Source organism: Nymphalis io, chromosome 19 (assembly GCF_905147045.1).
Source record: "Nymphalis io chromosome 19, ilAglIoxx1.1, whole genome shotgun sequence".
Taxonomy (NCBI): domain Eukaryota; kingdom Metazoa; phylum Arthropoda; class Insecta; order Lepidoptera; family Nymphalidae; genus Nymphalis; species Nymphalis io.
Window position 1 is genome coordinate 10,000,001 of NC_065906.1, and position 14,955 is coordinate 10,014,955.

General features: G+C 34.8%; 2 protein-coding genes and 1 non-coding gene across 8 annotated transcripts in view; 2 read left to right on the top strand and 1 right to left on the bottom strand.

The window, feature by feature from the left end:
- The window catches only part of LOC126776125 (uncharacterized), a 585,155-nt gene that overhangs the window by 547,374 nt on the left and 22,826 nt on the right, over positions 1 to 14,955 (top strand). The window contains exon 1 of one of the 6 annotated variants that reach the window (XM_050498425.1): positions 7,247 to 7,257. The exons of the other annotated variants lie outside the window; for them this stretch is intronic. The gene's annotated coding sequence lies outside the window, so the exon portion shown is untranslated. Of the gene's footprint in view, positions 1 to 7,246; positions 7,258 to 14,955 lie in introns of those variants that run through there. 6 annotated transcript variants of the gene reach the window in all.
- The window catches only part of LOC126776188 (uncharacterized), a 50,546-nt gene that overhangs the window by 27,804 nt on the left and 7,787 nt on the right, over positions 1 to 14,955 (top strand). The gene's annotated exons all lie outside the window — the stretch shown is intronic.
- Positions 5,508 to 5,581, bottom strand: Trnai-aau (transfer RNA isoleucine (anticodon AAU)). The gene has a single exon. It is a non-coding gene; the product is annotated as a tRNA-Ile (tRNA).

The window sequence follows — 14,955 nt, forward strand, 5'->3', positions numbered from 1 at the left end:
TATCACTAAACGCCAGCTTTTATTATTATCTTCTGATTTTTTATGTACTAATAGTACTGGGCTAGACCATTCGCTGTTAGCGGGTTCGATAATATCATTGGCCAACATTTTTTGAACTTGTTTTTCTATTTCATCACGTTGAGAAAACGGTAATCTATATTGTTTAGTATAGACCGGATTCGTATTAGCTTTTAGTTGTATATTTTGTTCGTAAAGATTACACGTACCTAACTTGTCTCCTGGCAAGAAAAATACGTCAGCATATTTCGCACAAATGCTTTGTATACTAATGCTTTCTTCTTTGTTCAAATGATTCAATTTAATTAATGATAATAATTTCCGAACTCTTTTTCCGTCCAAATTTTCTTTGTTAAACGAACAAATATTATAATTCGATAATAAATCAATTTCAGGCCTAAAATAACTAAGATTAATTTCTGTTTCGCGAGTATTTAAAATTTGAATAAATATTTTTCCCTCTTTCGGTTGACAGATACTTCCAGCGATAAATACACCTTCACACAATTCTCTGGGAAATATAACACACGATTCATTCAAATAAGAATCAACTTGAAAAAACTTTTCACACCTCGGAGGTACCTTTATAAATGTATTTTTACCTAATTTTCCTATACCTAAGGAGAGCGTAATTGGTTTGTCGAAGCTATTTAAAGTAAATGTATTATTTTCGTAATTTAATACACAATTATAATTAGTTAAAAATTCTTGTCCGATTAAACCATCTTGAATACAAGGCAAATTCTTTAAGACATAAAACTTATGTTTGAATTCTATTCCACATAAGGTAAACGGTATGTAAACATAGCCCTCGGTGTACGAGGTGCCACCAATACCATTTACGGCTACGCGTTTTGGATGTATTGGAATATTCCTATCTCTTATTACATCGTATTTAATCACTGACATCGAGGCGCCCGTGTCAACTAGCATTCTATATTTGGTACCTAATATTGTAAACTCTACGAAATTATTATATGTATTGCATGCTAGAATAAAGTTAGGATCGAAAAAACTCTAAGTTTTGGTTATTTTCCGAAGTAGTAACCTGTATATCGTTTTGGGATTGATTCATAAGATACCCATGCTGTTTTCTACCGTTATTATTTCTACCTCGCGATACTGCACGTTCAAAATTATGTCCGCGTCCTCGAGAATTACTTGTGGATCCTCTATTGTTTCCTCGGTGGTATAAACTAGATGTTTGATTCGGCATCGGCCTAAATGAACTATTTGGCGTGTAATGTTGGCGTGCGTTGTTTAATACTCGACCTCTACTATGCCCCCTATAAGATGGTTGGTACTTACCTCGATGTTGAGTCGTGAAAATCGTTCCAGCTGATGTAAAAGAGCCTTGACGCGACAGTTCCTCGTCTTTGGCTGCTCTTATAACATCTTTCAGCTCTGAGTAGTTGCGGGCCGCTAAAATAGTGCTTAATCGACTGTTCCTCAAACCTTCGGTGAATCGCTGTATTGCTAATTTTTCGTTTACGGGTCTCAATATTTTAAACGCGTTATCGTCACCGTTAGCTTGGGAAATAGTCAATTCAACAAATAAATCCTCAAGTTTCTTACCAAATTCCTCAATACTCTGCGAACCTTGTCTAGATTTTAACATTTCTATTTGTAGTGCCGTGGCTGACTGCTTAGTCAACAGATTATTTTTCATGTCGGCAATAAGTTCTGTGGAAGATTCATAGTTAGATAATAAACGTAATTTGGCATTTTTAGTTAAACGAGTTTTAAGGACAAAAGAAATAAGTAACTGTTCATGTTCTTTCCTAATGGTTTGGCTATAGAATTCGATACAATCTATTAATTTTTTAGTAACTTCTTCATCTCCTGTCATAATAGGTAGAAGAGAAGTAGCAGTTTTCATGTCAAAGTCAGTCATGGTGCTAAAATCTTGGTCACTAACTAAACAAGTTGTTTGAATTTTTTGATAAAGCGATTCAATTTCTTCGCAAGCAACTAATAAGTAATTTATCTATTCCTTTTTTATATACCCTTTAGATGCATTAAAGTTTAACTCGTCACGATATTTTATATATTCGTCATATAAACTTTTTGCCTCTAAATATTTCTGTTCTAACAACTTTAAGAAACATAATATAATATTTAGTACCGAAAAATAACAAAAAATGGCTTAAAAATATACACTTAAAAATAATGATAAAATATGAATAAATCTATTGTCTATAATACCATAACACCTTTGCTGATGACACTATTTCACTTCTCCTTTTATATATTTTTCACACTTTTACACTCCTATTTTTTTTATAAGCATCTATTGATGCGTCTCCAGGCTAAACGACACGTTCCTGATTTATTTCTCCAGTCTCTGGTCCACGCCTCGAACGTCTGAAAGCGCTCCTGGCCATCTCCTGACGCATCCAGTTTATGTGGCAGCGTTTATATAATTTATATATGGCAAACTTTGCCCCCAAAATTAAAAGTAAAAGAAAAATACCCAAAATTATATTTGTCACTTTCTGATTTTGGTGTATTAGTTCCACGTCGGCCGAATTCACGCCTCCTGCGGCATTTTGTGCAATCACAATTTGTTCTTTACTTTGTTCTTTGCCCATTTTGTATTATGACGCTACTAACGTTCGAACAATTAAATACACGAATGTCCAATATTACACAGAGCGACATTATATTGTTATACTGCACTTCGTTAGAACCCGAAACCGAACCTTAAATGGCAGGGTCGCCATGTAAGGACGGGACTAGGTAAATAAAGTAGATGTTTAAGGTTTGAAGATAAATTTATTACTGCTCCTCAATACCATGTGTCAGCTGCTTATATACTACACTACAGTATTTCGTGGATCTCGGAAACGGCTCTAACTGACGGCTCTAACTGGATTTGGCTTATTTTTTTAACAAAAGTTTCTTCTATTTAAATAAAATAATTTTGATAAAGTTTTTTTTAAGATTTTGTTAAAGTTTGAAGTTTATTCCACGCTCCTTCCGCTTTGACAGAATGCAGATTTCCTCACAATTATATCTTATTATTAACTAACAACAATTAAACACGTGCAAAATCCAGTGGTTCCTCACATTTGAACCCGCAATCTTCGAGCAAAGTTCACGTATTTTAACCTATAAGCCACCGTAATTTTTCACCGAAATTCGACCATAAAATTATCTCAAAAAGAAATTTCACTTAAAATAAAAACTTCTAACACATAAAAGCAATCCGTCAATGCATAATTATGAAAGTGATTCAACGGGAGTTTTTTAGAAACGGAACATTTTTTTTCTGGAGGCAACATCAACATTGGCGCCAGTCGGATTTCTCGTCACAGAGCGCTCAGAGGGCAGATGTCCGCTAAATCTTTACGGCCTGGTTTATCCAGCACCGTAGCTTGACATTCCGCCGTACAGCGTGTTGGAAATACCACTACTAATATCCGCTTTTACGTAAATAGCTTTTGTATTGGATTTCATGTATATGGATCTCGTTCTATTTATACAATTAACGATAACTGTTATACAATTTATAGGGATATACACAAATGGTATTCCGTAAATAATGCTTTACGGGAATACCATCCGTGTATATCTTAATTACCTCTGTTTATTATGCTATTTTGTTTAAAATTTTATTTCTAATAGGAAAATAGAGGGGCAATTGGACCGCATACCTGTAAGTATTTCAATATTTTCAATAGGACATTAGCACCATTTTAAGCACGATAATTTCTGACACTGATATTCATTTAATATAATTAGACAAAACTATGTTATAAAATATTAGTACCTTATAACAAGCTCAATAAACTAAAATTATTAATAATTATAGAATTTTTTTTGTGAATTTAATTTGTGATTATAATTCATCTCGTGCTTTACGGTGAAGGAAAACATCGTGAGGAAACCTGCATGTGTCTAATTTCACTGAAATTCTGCCACATGTGAATTCTACCAACCCGCATTGGAGCAGCGTGGTGGAATAAGCTCCAAACCTTCTCCTCAAAAAGAGGAGAGGAGGCCTTTAGCCCAGCAGTGGGACATTCACAGGCTGTTACGGATTACGGATTACGGATAGAATTTATTCTAATATTATGCTGTTTACTTGGTGGTAGTACTTTGTGCCTGTAGATAGTTACACCGGTCATCCTTCAAACCGGTATACCACAATACTAAATATTGCTGTTTGGCGGTAGATTATCCATCACAAATCATCATACTATATTAGTTCTTAAGATTGGTGCCGCATTGGCGATGTAAGGAATAATTAATATTTCTTACATTACTGATGTCTATGGGCGGTGGTGGCTATTTACCACCACGTGATCCATTTTGCGTGGGTAATAATAAGAATATTATAAGGAGGTACGTTTTGTTTGTTGTTTGTTTTTTGGATTTAAAAATCTACTAATTCTCTCATATTATTTTAGTTTATTGTTTTGAGACAGACATACGCTATATAATGTTATTATTTTGAATACTTTTTTTTAAATATAGCTTAATAATTGTAAATTTAAAAATTAGAAACAATAATTGTACTATTCCAGATTTTAATTAAATATTTTTGAAAACAAACTTCCTCGATTACATTTACGATCGTATCTCCAATACGTCATTATTAAAAACAGTTTTTAATTATTTTTCTACAAGTTAAACACGCTGTACACGGCTCAGGTCGGACGCCATCAGAAAGGCGTGAAACAGCAGATGATCTCCTAAGAGATTATCTTGCCCGCAAGATCATTTTTAGCAAAGTAGTTTTCTAGACCTAGGTAATAACATGATGACTTAAGTACACCCGCTATTAAATGAAGAGCATATTTTTAAAATGAAAATATCAAAGTATCTCACGAAGAGATTTTATACTTGTTTTGAAAGGATAAATTTTGTTCAGCTATTTTTAATGTAAAGATTATAAAAAATATTTCTGTTTTTTTTTGTGTGTACTTAATAAATGTCGAGAACCGCGTCAGCACGGTGGTTAGGAGACACGAACCTTAAACGTTGATTTCGAGTTCAAACCTAAGCAAGTTGTACCAGAGGGAAATTTTACTGGAACGTGTCTTTCTAAACGTTTTTGAAGATTACGAAAATAACATTATAAGGATCCTAACTAGATAACATCACGAGCCAATACAGTACTTTAATAATAAAAATATGAATATTTAATTCTATTATAATTAAGGTAGACAGGGATTAGTTACAAAGTTTCACTGAATTCTTCACGTGCTTAATTTGTTCCAATAGAATATATCGTGATGAGACATAACCAAAAAAACACTGGCTTACAGACATGGGTAAAATTTAGTATTTAGCTTCAACCGCAAGGAAGTACTTTTTTATACATAGCACTTGAAAATCGGTAATAATCCAAATTGAACTATATGCCCGAGTAAACAATGAACGTACATAAAAAAATGTATTTAAAATAATATACCTGTATAACTTATTACTTTTTAAAGAATATTTAATTCTAAATTTATGAAAAACATAATGAAAAAACTTCTTGGCCCATGAGGGGATCGAACCCGCGACCTTCGCGTTATTAGCACGACGCTCTAACCAACTGAGCTAATGGGCCGAATAAACAACACGCTGAAATAACGAACCGCATTTCAACAACCATATCTTTCAGTTATGTCACATATATAAAATCTGATTTGATAACAGCTATTAACATTTTATAAAAATAATTTATATAAAGAAAACAAAATACATTATTCATATATACATATTTTTAAAACTTACATAATAACTTTTTTGTAACAAATACATTTTACTTTAAACAAATATGACAAAAAAAATGTCACATTACTTCAAAACAATTAAAACTATGAAGCCGCTTTATAATACAAATGTTTTGAAATAAAATTACCTCGACACAATAACTACATCGAAGAAATTATTAAAAGTGTGGTTCACGTAAGTTCTTAAAGTTGTATGACAAATTATTACATAATACTAACTTCTTGACCAGACGACTGATATACGACGGACGAGTGTGTCTTTGAGGCATTTCTATAGAGATATTTACATAAGTCATTTTAACATTAGAGAATTGGAACCCATTATACCCTATAATTTCACCCTACGGGTGGTATTTTTTCTTCAAATTTAAATGCGACCCATTGAAGTATACCCAAACAAAAAATAATAATTTTCCAAATCATTTCATAATTGACGGAATTATGTTATAACAAACAAAAAACAAAATGAAACTTTTCCGTTAAAAAGAATTGAGAACGCGTTCCTTTTTTGAAATTGGTTATCCGTTACAAAATGACTAAAGTCGAAGCTCCATTTTCTGTGTGTACTATTTTTAGTGTTGATCTATGGAATGGAGGTTATATGGACCCATCGTGTTGGCTATCGTGTTGTTCCTGCTCGTTGGTACCATTTTCGAACGAAGGATTGAAGCCGCTATCCGACGCATCAGTAAGTTAGTTATTCGATAATAGTAAATAATATTACAGGAGATATATGTCTAAGCTTCCATAACTAAGCTAATTTTGACGTCGTTACACTACACACACACTTTATTATTGTTTATCCGTGAAACTTATTTTTCAACTAATCATAATTCTACAGATAACGATGGTAAGTACCATTCCTATTATTTGAATTAATGTTTTTTTTTTAACGTGCCAGCATTTTGGAATCTGGCACGTTCAAATTTATTACAAGTTAATATTAAACCATTAAACAGTTCTTATCGTAAAATTATAAATCCTTTTTAAATATCTGTATTTATTAATTTCTGTATTCTTATCTGTGTTTTGTAGATTATTATAGATAACAGTTGTAGCTACTTTCAATTTTTATTATTTGACTAGCTACCCGTCCTGGGTCGCAAGGTACTACATAACATGTTTATACATCTAAAATAAATAATATATATATAAGTCTTTTTTTACTATTAATAGGCCAGCGTTTGACCGTTGACTTGCCTGATGTTAAGCATCGACACGGTCTAAGATGTAGCACGCTTGCCTATAAGAAACCTGTTTACTCTGGTATACTTCTTGCATTCCCAATATATATATGGGTAAAGGTACACATACCTCATAATATAATTAACTTCAAAATAACAATTGACGCCTTTATTTATTTATTTTATTTATTAACAACAAAATATTTATTTTTATTTTTATTCGTCTAATCGTTTACGTGGCGCACTTTAGTGAAGCTCCTAGTCTGCATAATATTTTCTGGCATCTTAAACGATCATCGTCACATTTCAGCCAATAAACAAAACATTTGTGTTTATAAATCAACTCGTGCTTGATGGTGAAGGAAAACACCGTGAGGAAACCTGAATGTGTCTAATTTCATTGAAATTCTGCCACATGTGTATTCTACCCACCCGCATTCGAGTAGCGTGGTGGTAAAAGCTCCAAAACTTTCTCCTCAAAAGGGAGAGGAGGCCTTAGCCCAGCAGTAGGACATTCACAGGCTGTTACTGTACCGTATGTATCTCTATTGCCAAAGTAGCTCTGTTCATATAATATATTGAATTATAAATGTTTATTTTTCAGTCGAACATCAACAAGCGTACCTATTAGCTAACAGTATAAACCGCCATGATACATCCAGTATTCAGCAATCCAATACAAGTACAGCATCTCAGAAAACCCTTATTTATGAGAAGTCACCGAACTTACACAGCAGTTCAGTACCACAATTGAAAAATTTAAAATACGCCGTCAGCGTACTGTCGTTACGAAACTCGTTTCCTCAAATTAAAAATAAATAATTTTTTGTTACGATATATTAAAAGATTGCTTGAAAAATAAAGTGTACTAAATTTTAAGTGCAGTTTATTTTACGTGTTTTATTTATATAAACTATCATAAAATTAATAAAAAAAAATCAAATGTCAAAAGAAAACTACGTAATTTTTTATATTAAGTATAGGTAGACAGACGAGCAAATGGGCCACCTGATGGTAAGTGGTCACCAACGCCCATAGACATGGCATTGTAAGAAATATTAACCTTCGCGTACATCGCCAATGCGCCAGCAACCTTGGGAACTAAGATGTTATGTCCCTTGTGCTTGTAATTACACTGGCTCACTCACCCTTCCAAGTGGAACACAACAATACCAAGTACTGCTGTTTTGCGGTAGAATATCTGGCTTACATATAAAAGACATGATATTTTTATTAGTTAAGTAAACGGACTGACAAATGATCACCACCGCCCAAAACACATTGGCGCTGTAAAAAATAACATAAAAAAATAGATATAATTAAAAAGGTAGAGATGTATAAATAAAAATCAGATGTATATATCGTCGGTTATACAGCTTTTTTATTCCGGGATTAAATATATGTCTATGTATTAAATATATGTAATTGCTTGGCGCAAAGATAATAGAATCGCTACTTCACTCTGGCTTATACTCTATCTCTAATTGAAAAAAAAAGTTCAATTACAAACGTCAATCTGATGCTCTGTTAACTTTTAATATTAGTATAAAAGCCAAGCTTGGGAAGTAGGGATTTTAAAGTATTCAATATTCCATTAATTTTTTCATAATTCCATTAAACTATATGTAATTGTACTTTTAAATTTCGAATTATATTATTTTTCCGCTGTAGATTTTTATAATTTTTTTTTTATATGCCCCGGGATGGCAAATGACTCTACTCCACCTGATGGTAAGTGGTAGTAGAGTCCAAACGCGACGACGGCCAGTACAGACGGGAAAAACGTTCTGCACTAGCCGCCTTCGCCTTGCCGGCCCGCAAGATGCCTCTTCACGCCTCGTTCGAAGAAACCCGGGTTGTAAGAGGAGGGGAACACGTGAGCTGGTAAAGAATTCCATTTTTTGGTAGTGCGACAAAGAAAGGAGTTGCCAAATTTCTTTGTGCGCGATGGAATTGATGTCACAGTTAGGCGGTGACATCGAGAACCAGCTCGCGTGGACTTAAGAAGACTTAAGAAGGGGGAAGCAGGAATTAGAGAGAATAATTCCTCAGAGCACTCGCCGTGATACAGACGATAGAAAGCGCTCAGTGCTGCTATCTCGCGACGCAATTGTAAAGGTTCAAGGGTGTTTGTGACCTTTACGTCGCCAATAATGCGTACTGCACGTCGCTGCAACCGGTCCAAGGCCTCCATTAGGTACTTAGCGGAGCCATCCCAAAGGTGCGAGCAATATTCAACGCAAGACCGTACCTGTGTTTTGTATAACAGGCACAGTTGTTGTGGCGTGAAAAAACGCCGCACCTTGTTCAGAACTCCGAGTTTTCGTGAAGCTGTTTTTATAATAGCCTCGATGAAATCCCTTGGACTAAGGTCGCAACGAACGTCCATCCCCAGCATGGCGATTTTGCTTTGTATCATCAGCGGTGTGCCACAGAGGGAGGGATGAGGGTAAAATGGTGACTTTTTCGCTGTGAGAGCGCACACCGGTGTTTTCTTGGCATTAAACTCAACAAGATTATCAGAACCCCATTTGGCGATGAGCTCTAATGTCCTTTCGAGTTCAATGACAAGATTCTCCCGCCTCTCCTCAGTTTCCGCCCGCCCAGCCACTGCGCGTCCGTGGTATCCGCCATGCACTGTACTATCATTTGCATAGCAATGTATGTTCCCAAGAGAGAGCATATCATTGATGTGCAAAAGAAAGAGTGTGGGAGATAGCACAGATCCCTGGGGGACCCCAGCATTCACTACATAGAATTGTGAAGCGCAACCATCTACTAAAACACGAAGGCTACGCTTGTGTAGGAAGCTGGCAATCCAGGTGCATAGCTGAGCAGGTAGACCATATGCCGGTAGCTTGGAGAGAAGACTTCTGTGCCAGACCCTGTCGAAAGCCTTGGAGATATCGAGGCTGACAGCCAACGATTCTCCATGCTTGTCGATAGCTTCACCCCAGAGGTGCGTTACGTACGCTAGAAGATCACCTGTGGACCGTTTTGGTCGAAACCCGTACTGACGATCATTAATCAGACAGTGATCTTCTAGGTAATGGATCAGTTGGTTGTTTAAAATCCGTTCCATCACCTTACAAAGCACTGAGGTGATAGCTATTGGCCCATAATTTGCCGGGTCAGACCGATCCCCTTTTTGGGAACCGCTTGCACATTAGCTCTTCTCCAAGCCTCCGGCACACATCCCGAAGAGAGAGAAAGTTGGAACAGGCGCGTTAACACAGGAGACAGCTCCGCCGCGCACTTCTTCAGCACAATTGCTGGTATTCCATCGGGACCGCTAGCTTTCCGTATATCGAGTGATTGCAGTTCCGCTCGCACATCACGTTGCCTGATTTTGATGTCAGGCATCGTGTGGCCACATGAAGGTATTGTTGGTGGCTGCGCACTACAATCATCGATCACAGAGTTGTCGGCAAAGAGTTTAGCCAGGAGGTCGGCTTTCTCCTGCGGACTGTGAGCTAGCGATCCGTCCGGATTTCTGAGCGGTGGCAGCGAAGGTTGGCAGAAATTGTTTTGCACAGACTTGGTCAGACGCCAGAAGCTACGGGAGCCCCTAGGATGCGAAATAAGGTCATGACCAATCTGTACAATGCGCTGTGCATCCGCTCTCGTGTATGCCTTCCTACAATTATTATAATACATTATTTATATTAAATAATAGCAATTTATTTAATTTTTAAATATAATATTGAAAGTAAATCCAATAAAAACAATCGTGCATATTAAATAGCAAATCTCTAATTTACGTTTATATTTCTTGCTATATTTTTTTAACAGGAAATTTACAATTCAACGGACCGGATGCCAAGACCTCGGGAATGCAGCCTTATATTTCAATAGGATAACCAACGAGGTCTATTAATTTCAAATTAAAAAAATATATATTATTTTAATAAGCTATATAATTACGCATAGAAAAAAAAACAATCATTTTTTAAGTCAGCTAAAACGTTAGATCAATACAGTATAATATACATAATATATTAGGTGTTTTTTATTATGATTATATCACAATCTAGATTACACCTTGGATTGCGAGGTCAGTGTTTGTAGAATATACACAACCGGCAACCGCCTTGAAACCGCCTTCCTGTGGGCAGCAAAATTTATCTAATAGACTATTTAATTTATTAAAGTAAATAAAAGTTATATATTTCCACTTAATATTTAAAAAAAATTGTAAAGAACAAATATAAAATCCAATTACGCCCGACAGAATCACTAAATGTGTGACGCGTCGTATCCATATGACGGTTCTAGACAAGGACGAATTATCCGGGTAACCGGGTAATTTCCCCTGTGACCGCATCTTCGTATGCCCGTTTGAACGACACAGATCAGATTAAGATTTGTATAAAACAGGAAAGCACGTGACCAAATGTACTATAAACTAGCTCTAACAATACAATCATCATGATAGGATAAGTAATTTTATCATTGAAGAACAACGTCAATGTTACCTCTCTCTCTCTCTCTCTCTCTCTTTCTTTCTCCTTCTCTCTCTCACACACACACACATACACACTGCTCGTGTCGAAATGCTAGTTAATTTCTTGAGTGCACTTGTGTTTGCGCACATAGGTACTTATGCATCAGTTGACTATACATATAAACTAGTTGCTCCAAGCTTTTTCACACACGTTAATAGTCAAAGTCAAGTCAAAAAAAAAAAAAAACCGAGTTGGCCCTGTGGTAAGAACGCGTGAATCTTAACCGATGCTCGTGGGTTCAAACCCGGGCAAGCACCACTGAATTTTCATGTGCTTAATTTGTGATTATAATTCATCTCGTGCTTTACGGTGAAGGAAAACATCGTGAGGAAACCTGCATGTGTCTAATTTCACTGAAATTCTGCCACATGTGAATTCTACCAACCCGCATTGGAGCAGCGTGGTGGAATAAGCTCCAAACCTTCTCCTCAAAAAGAGGAGAGGAGGCCTTTAGCCCAGCAGTCGGACATTCACAGGCTGTTACGGTTACGGTAATAGTCAAAGCAGAAGCCCCGTGTTACGTAACTTTGTTTTATAGTCTATGCAAACCAACAAACATTTCCGTTTTATAATATTAGTACGGATCTAAAGAAAAAAATACAATTTTACTCAATAAAATGGCTATCTAATGCAAAAAGATTAATTCAAATCGAATGTAGTTCCGGTTTTTGGCGTATTCAACAAATTTTTTTTTAAGCTACCTAACTAATAATGCCTGTTTTTTTAAATTACTAATATTCCTATTTACCCTCCGATTAAGCGTACCGCTTTACGTACCCATTGCGCTACTGACGCTTGAACTACACAAACTCCAGCTTTATAATCCTAACTAATATTATATATGCGAAGTTTGTTTGTTTGTTACGCTTTCACACCTAAACCAATAAACCGATTTTAAAAATTCTTTAAGCGAGTAACATAGGCTATATTTTGCCCCGTATTCCTATGGTACGGGTACGGGAACTACGCGGGTAAAACCGCGAAGCAAAGCTAGTATAAATATAAGTATCTTTTCACCAAAAGTAAAACGAAAAAATAACTCGCAAAAGTTTCTTGATGTAGCATCTCACCGACAGTTTGTTTCACATTAGATTTCTCGGAGAAGTTTCTCTAATTGATTTAGAAGCTCTTTCCTTGTTTATTTTCGGTGGCTATGCCCTTCGACGTAATTGTGCCATAAATTAGGTTTCAATTATCAGTTCTCAGGTAAGTTTCTACATTTAAAGGGTTGGTAAAGCAAAACAAAAATGTTTGTCCTGCAAAGCTATACTTTAAGAAAAAAATTCGTTACTCACTATTTGGCCCTATCGTAAAATGTTAACAAAGACAGAGCATTTTGTTAAGTAATTTTGAAACTTAAATACATATAAATAAACATTATTATTTTTATAGTCTAAGTCACGTCAAGTTCCACGTCGGGCTTGGAGTTAATTTCTTTGCTTTGACTAGATTCGATATGTTAACTTTTATATTTTGGTTTTACTAAATGAATGATTGGTTTTGACAAATATATATTTATTTCTTTAATTATAATCAGTACTATAAAAACATGCTAAACATTTCTAAACATTCGCACAATAACACACACAATCGTTTTTAAATAAACGTTGGTACGGACATAGCTTACACCCCTTAATATGTAGCACATATTTGGCTGTACGTCACCAATTATACAAAAAAAAAATTAAAAATAGTTAAGTAATTGTTGCCATTTAACCGTTTTCTTATTGTAATAAACACAAGTTGCGGTTCCTTTGAAGTTGGATCTAAGTGGAATCGGAAACATATCACAAACATTATAAATGAGTAGAATTGGTTCCGAATTACGATTCAACTCAGGTTTATTTTTGTTAAGAATAGAATCGAAAACGTATCGTAATCGTTATAAATTAGACGAATTGTCCACTGGTAAATTAAGGAATCTTTGACAATAACCTCATTGTTATTATCACTATTTTCATATTCAACGACCTCAAGTAAACACGCTTATACAAGCTGATATTAATACAATACATTACAGCTTTTAAAGTCACGCTGATGGTAGGGCTTTGTGCAAGCTCGTCTGGGTAGGTACCATCCACTCATCAGATATTCTACCGCAAAACACTGCTTGGTATTTTTGTGTTTCGGTTTGAAGGGTGAGTGAGCCAGTGTAACCGGCACAAGGAACATAACATCTTAGTTGTCAAGGTAAATTAAGTCGTATCCTACTTAGCAAGTGTAGTAGACTGGTAAACGAGCGTCACCATGAATACGTCAAAGTGTAGATTTTATTGTTCGACCCGAACTAAGTTTGTCTTTTGTTCCATATTATTTGCATGTTCTATTACTTGGTTGTGTTGATCTATTACATAAACATGAGCGTGTATGTGTTAACTTCCCAGACCCGACGAACATTACAATTCCTACAATAAAATATCTATCAAGCCACTGACAGATATTATTGTCAGTGAAATTTATACGGATCGAAATAATAATCGGTCTCATTTCATCTACAAACACTAACAGTTTTGGTATTGGAATTTTTCTTCGTCTTATTGATTATAAAAAAAATTTATAAAAAGGTATAAACCAAAATGTGTTTTGTTCGTCAAGACTCACATTTTGAACAATAAATAACAACCTATTACATATTAAAATACGATGTTTCTTTTTCATTTGAACTTTAATACGTTCTACCTGACGATTGCTACATAATGTCTTAAATAAAACAACGATATACTTTTATGCTATCTTTTTCTTTAACCTGAGAAATAACTACAAAATCCATTGAAATATATTTTCAATCAATCATTCATTAGGCTTTAACGCGTGGTTTAAAATATGCAATAGTTAATAATGTATATTTTGATTTGTTGTCATGACAATCTGGGTGAAATAAACAGACGAAAAAAGAAATGAATAAATAATAGAGACACTGAGAAACCCTTCTAAAAATATTGAAATCTTGAAACTTCAAAACATAGAGATTTGTTTAAATTTATTCGTCCAGAAATCGGTGTTTTTTTGAAGAAAAAGTTTAAGAAGTAATACAATTATAAGTTTGTATTTAAAATCAGTTAAAAAAATTGTATTACTTAAACATCGAATCACATAATTATATTTCAGAAACAAAAACCCTTAGGCCCGAAATATTGTACCAAAAATATTCGTTACAAAATAGTCCCTTCGATAGACACATAACATATTCAATACAATTTACAAATACACTCAATGATAACAAAACGTATACATCCATAAACAAATAAAATAATACGATGTATAGTAATGGAGTCGTAAAAAAATACCCAATGATATATAATAATGAGATTCATAAATTCATGAGTGTGTAGACAGTGGGAGCATCAAATATTCACACGGTGAGGAGCGTCATCAGAATATTAAAAACTGCTTTCTTAATATAAAAACGAAAATTTCATTTGTTCATTCGTTTGTGATACACGTGTAAATTGAAAAAGGAAGGTTATTGGTTATAATGTACAGTGTGGAAATAGCCCTATTTTTATGCTACAGGAAAAC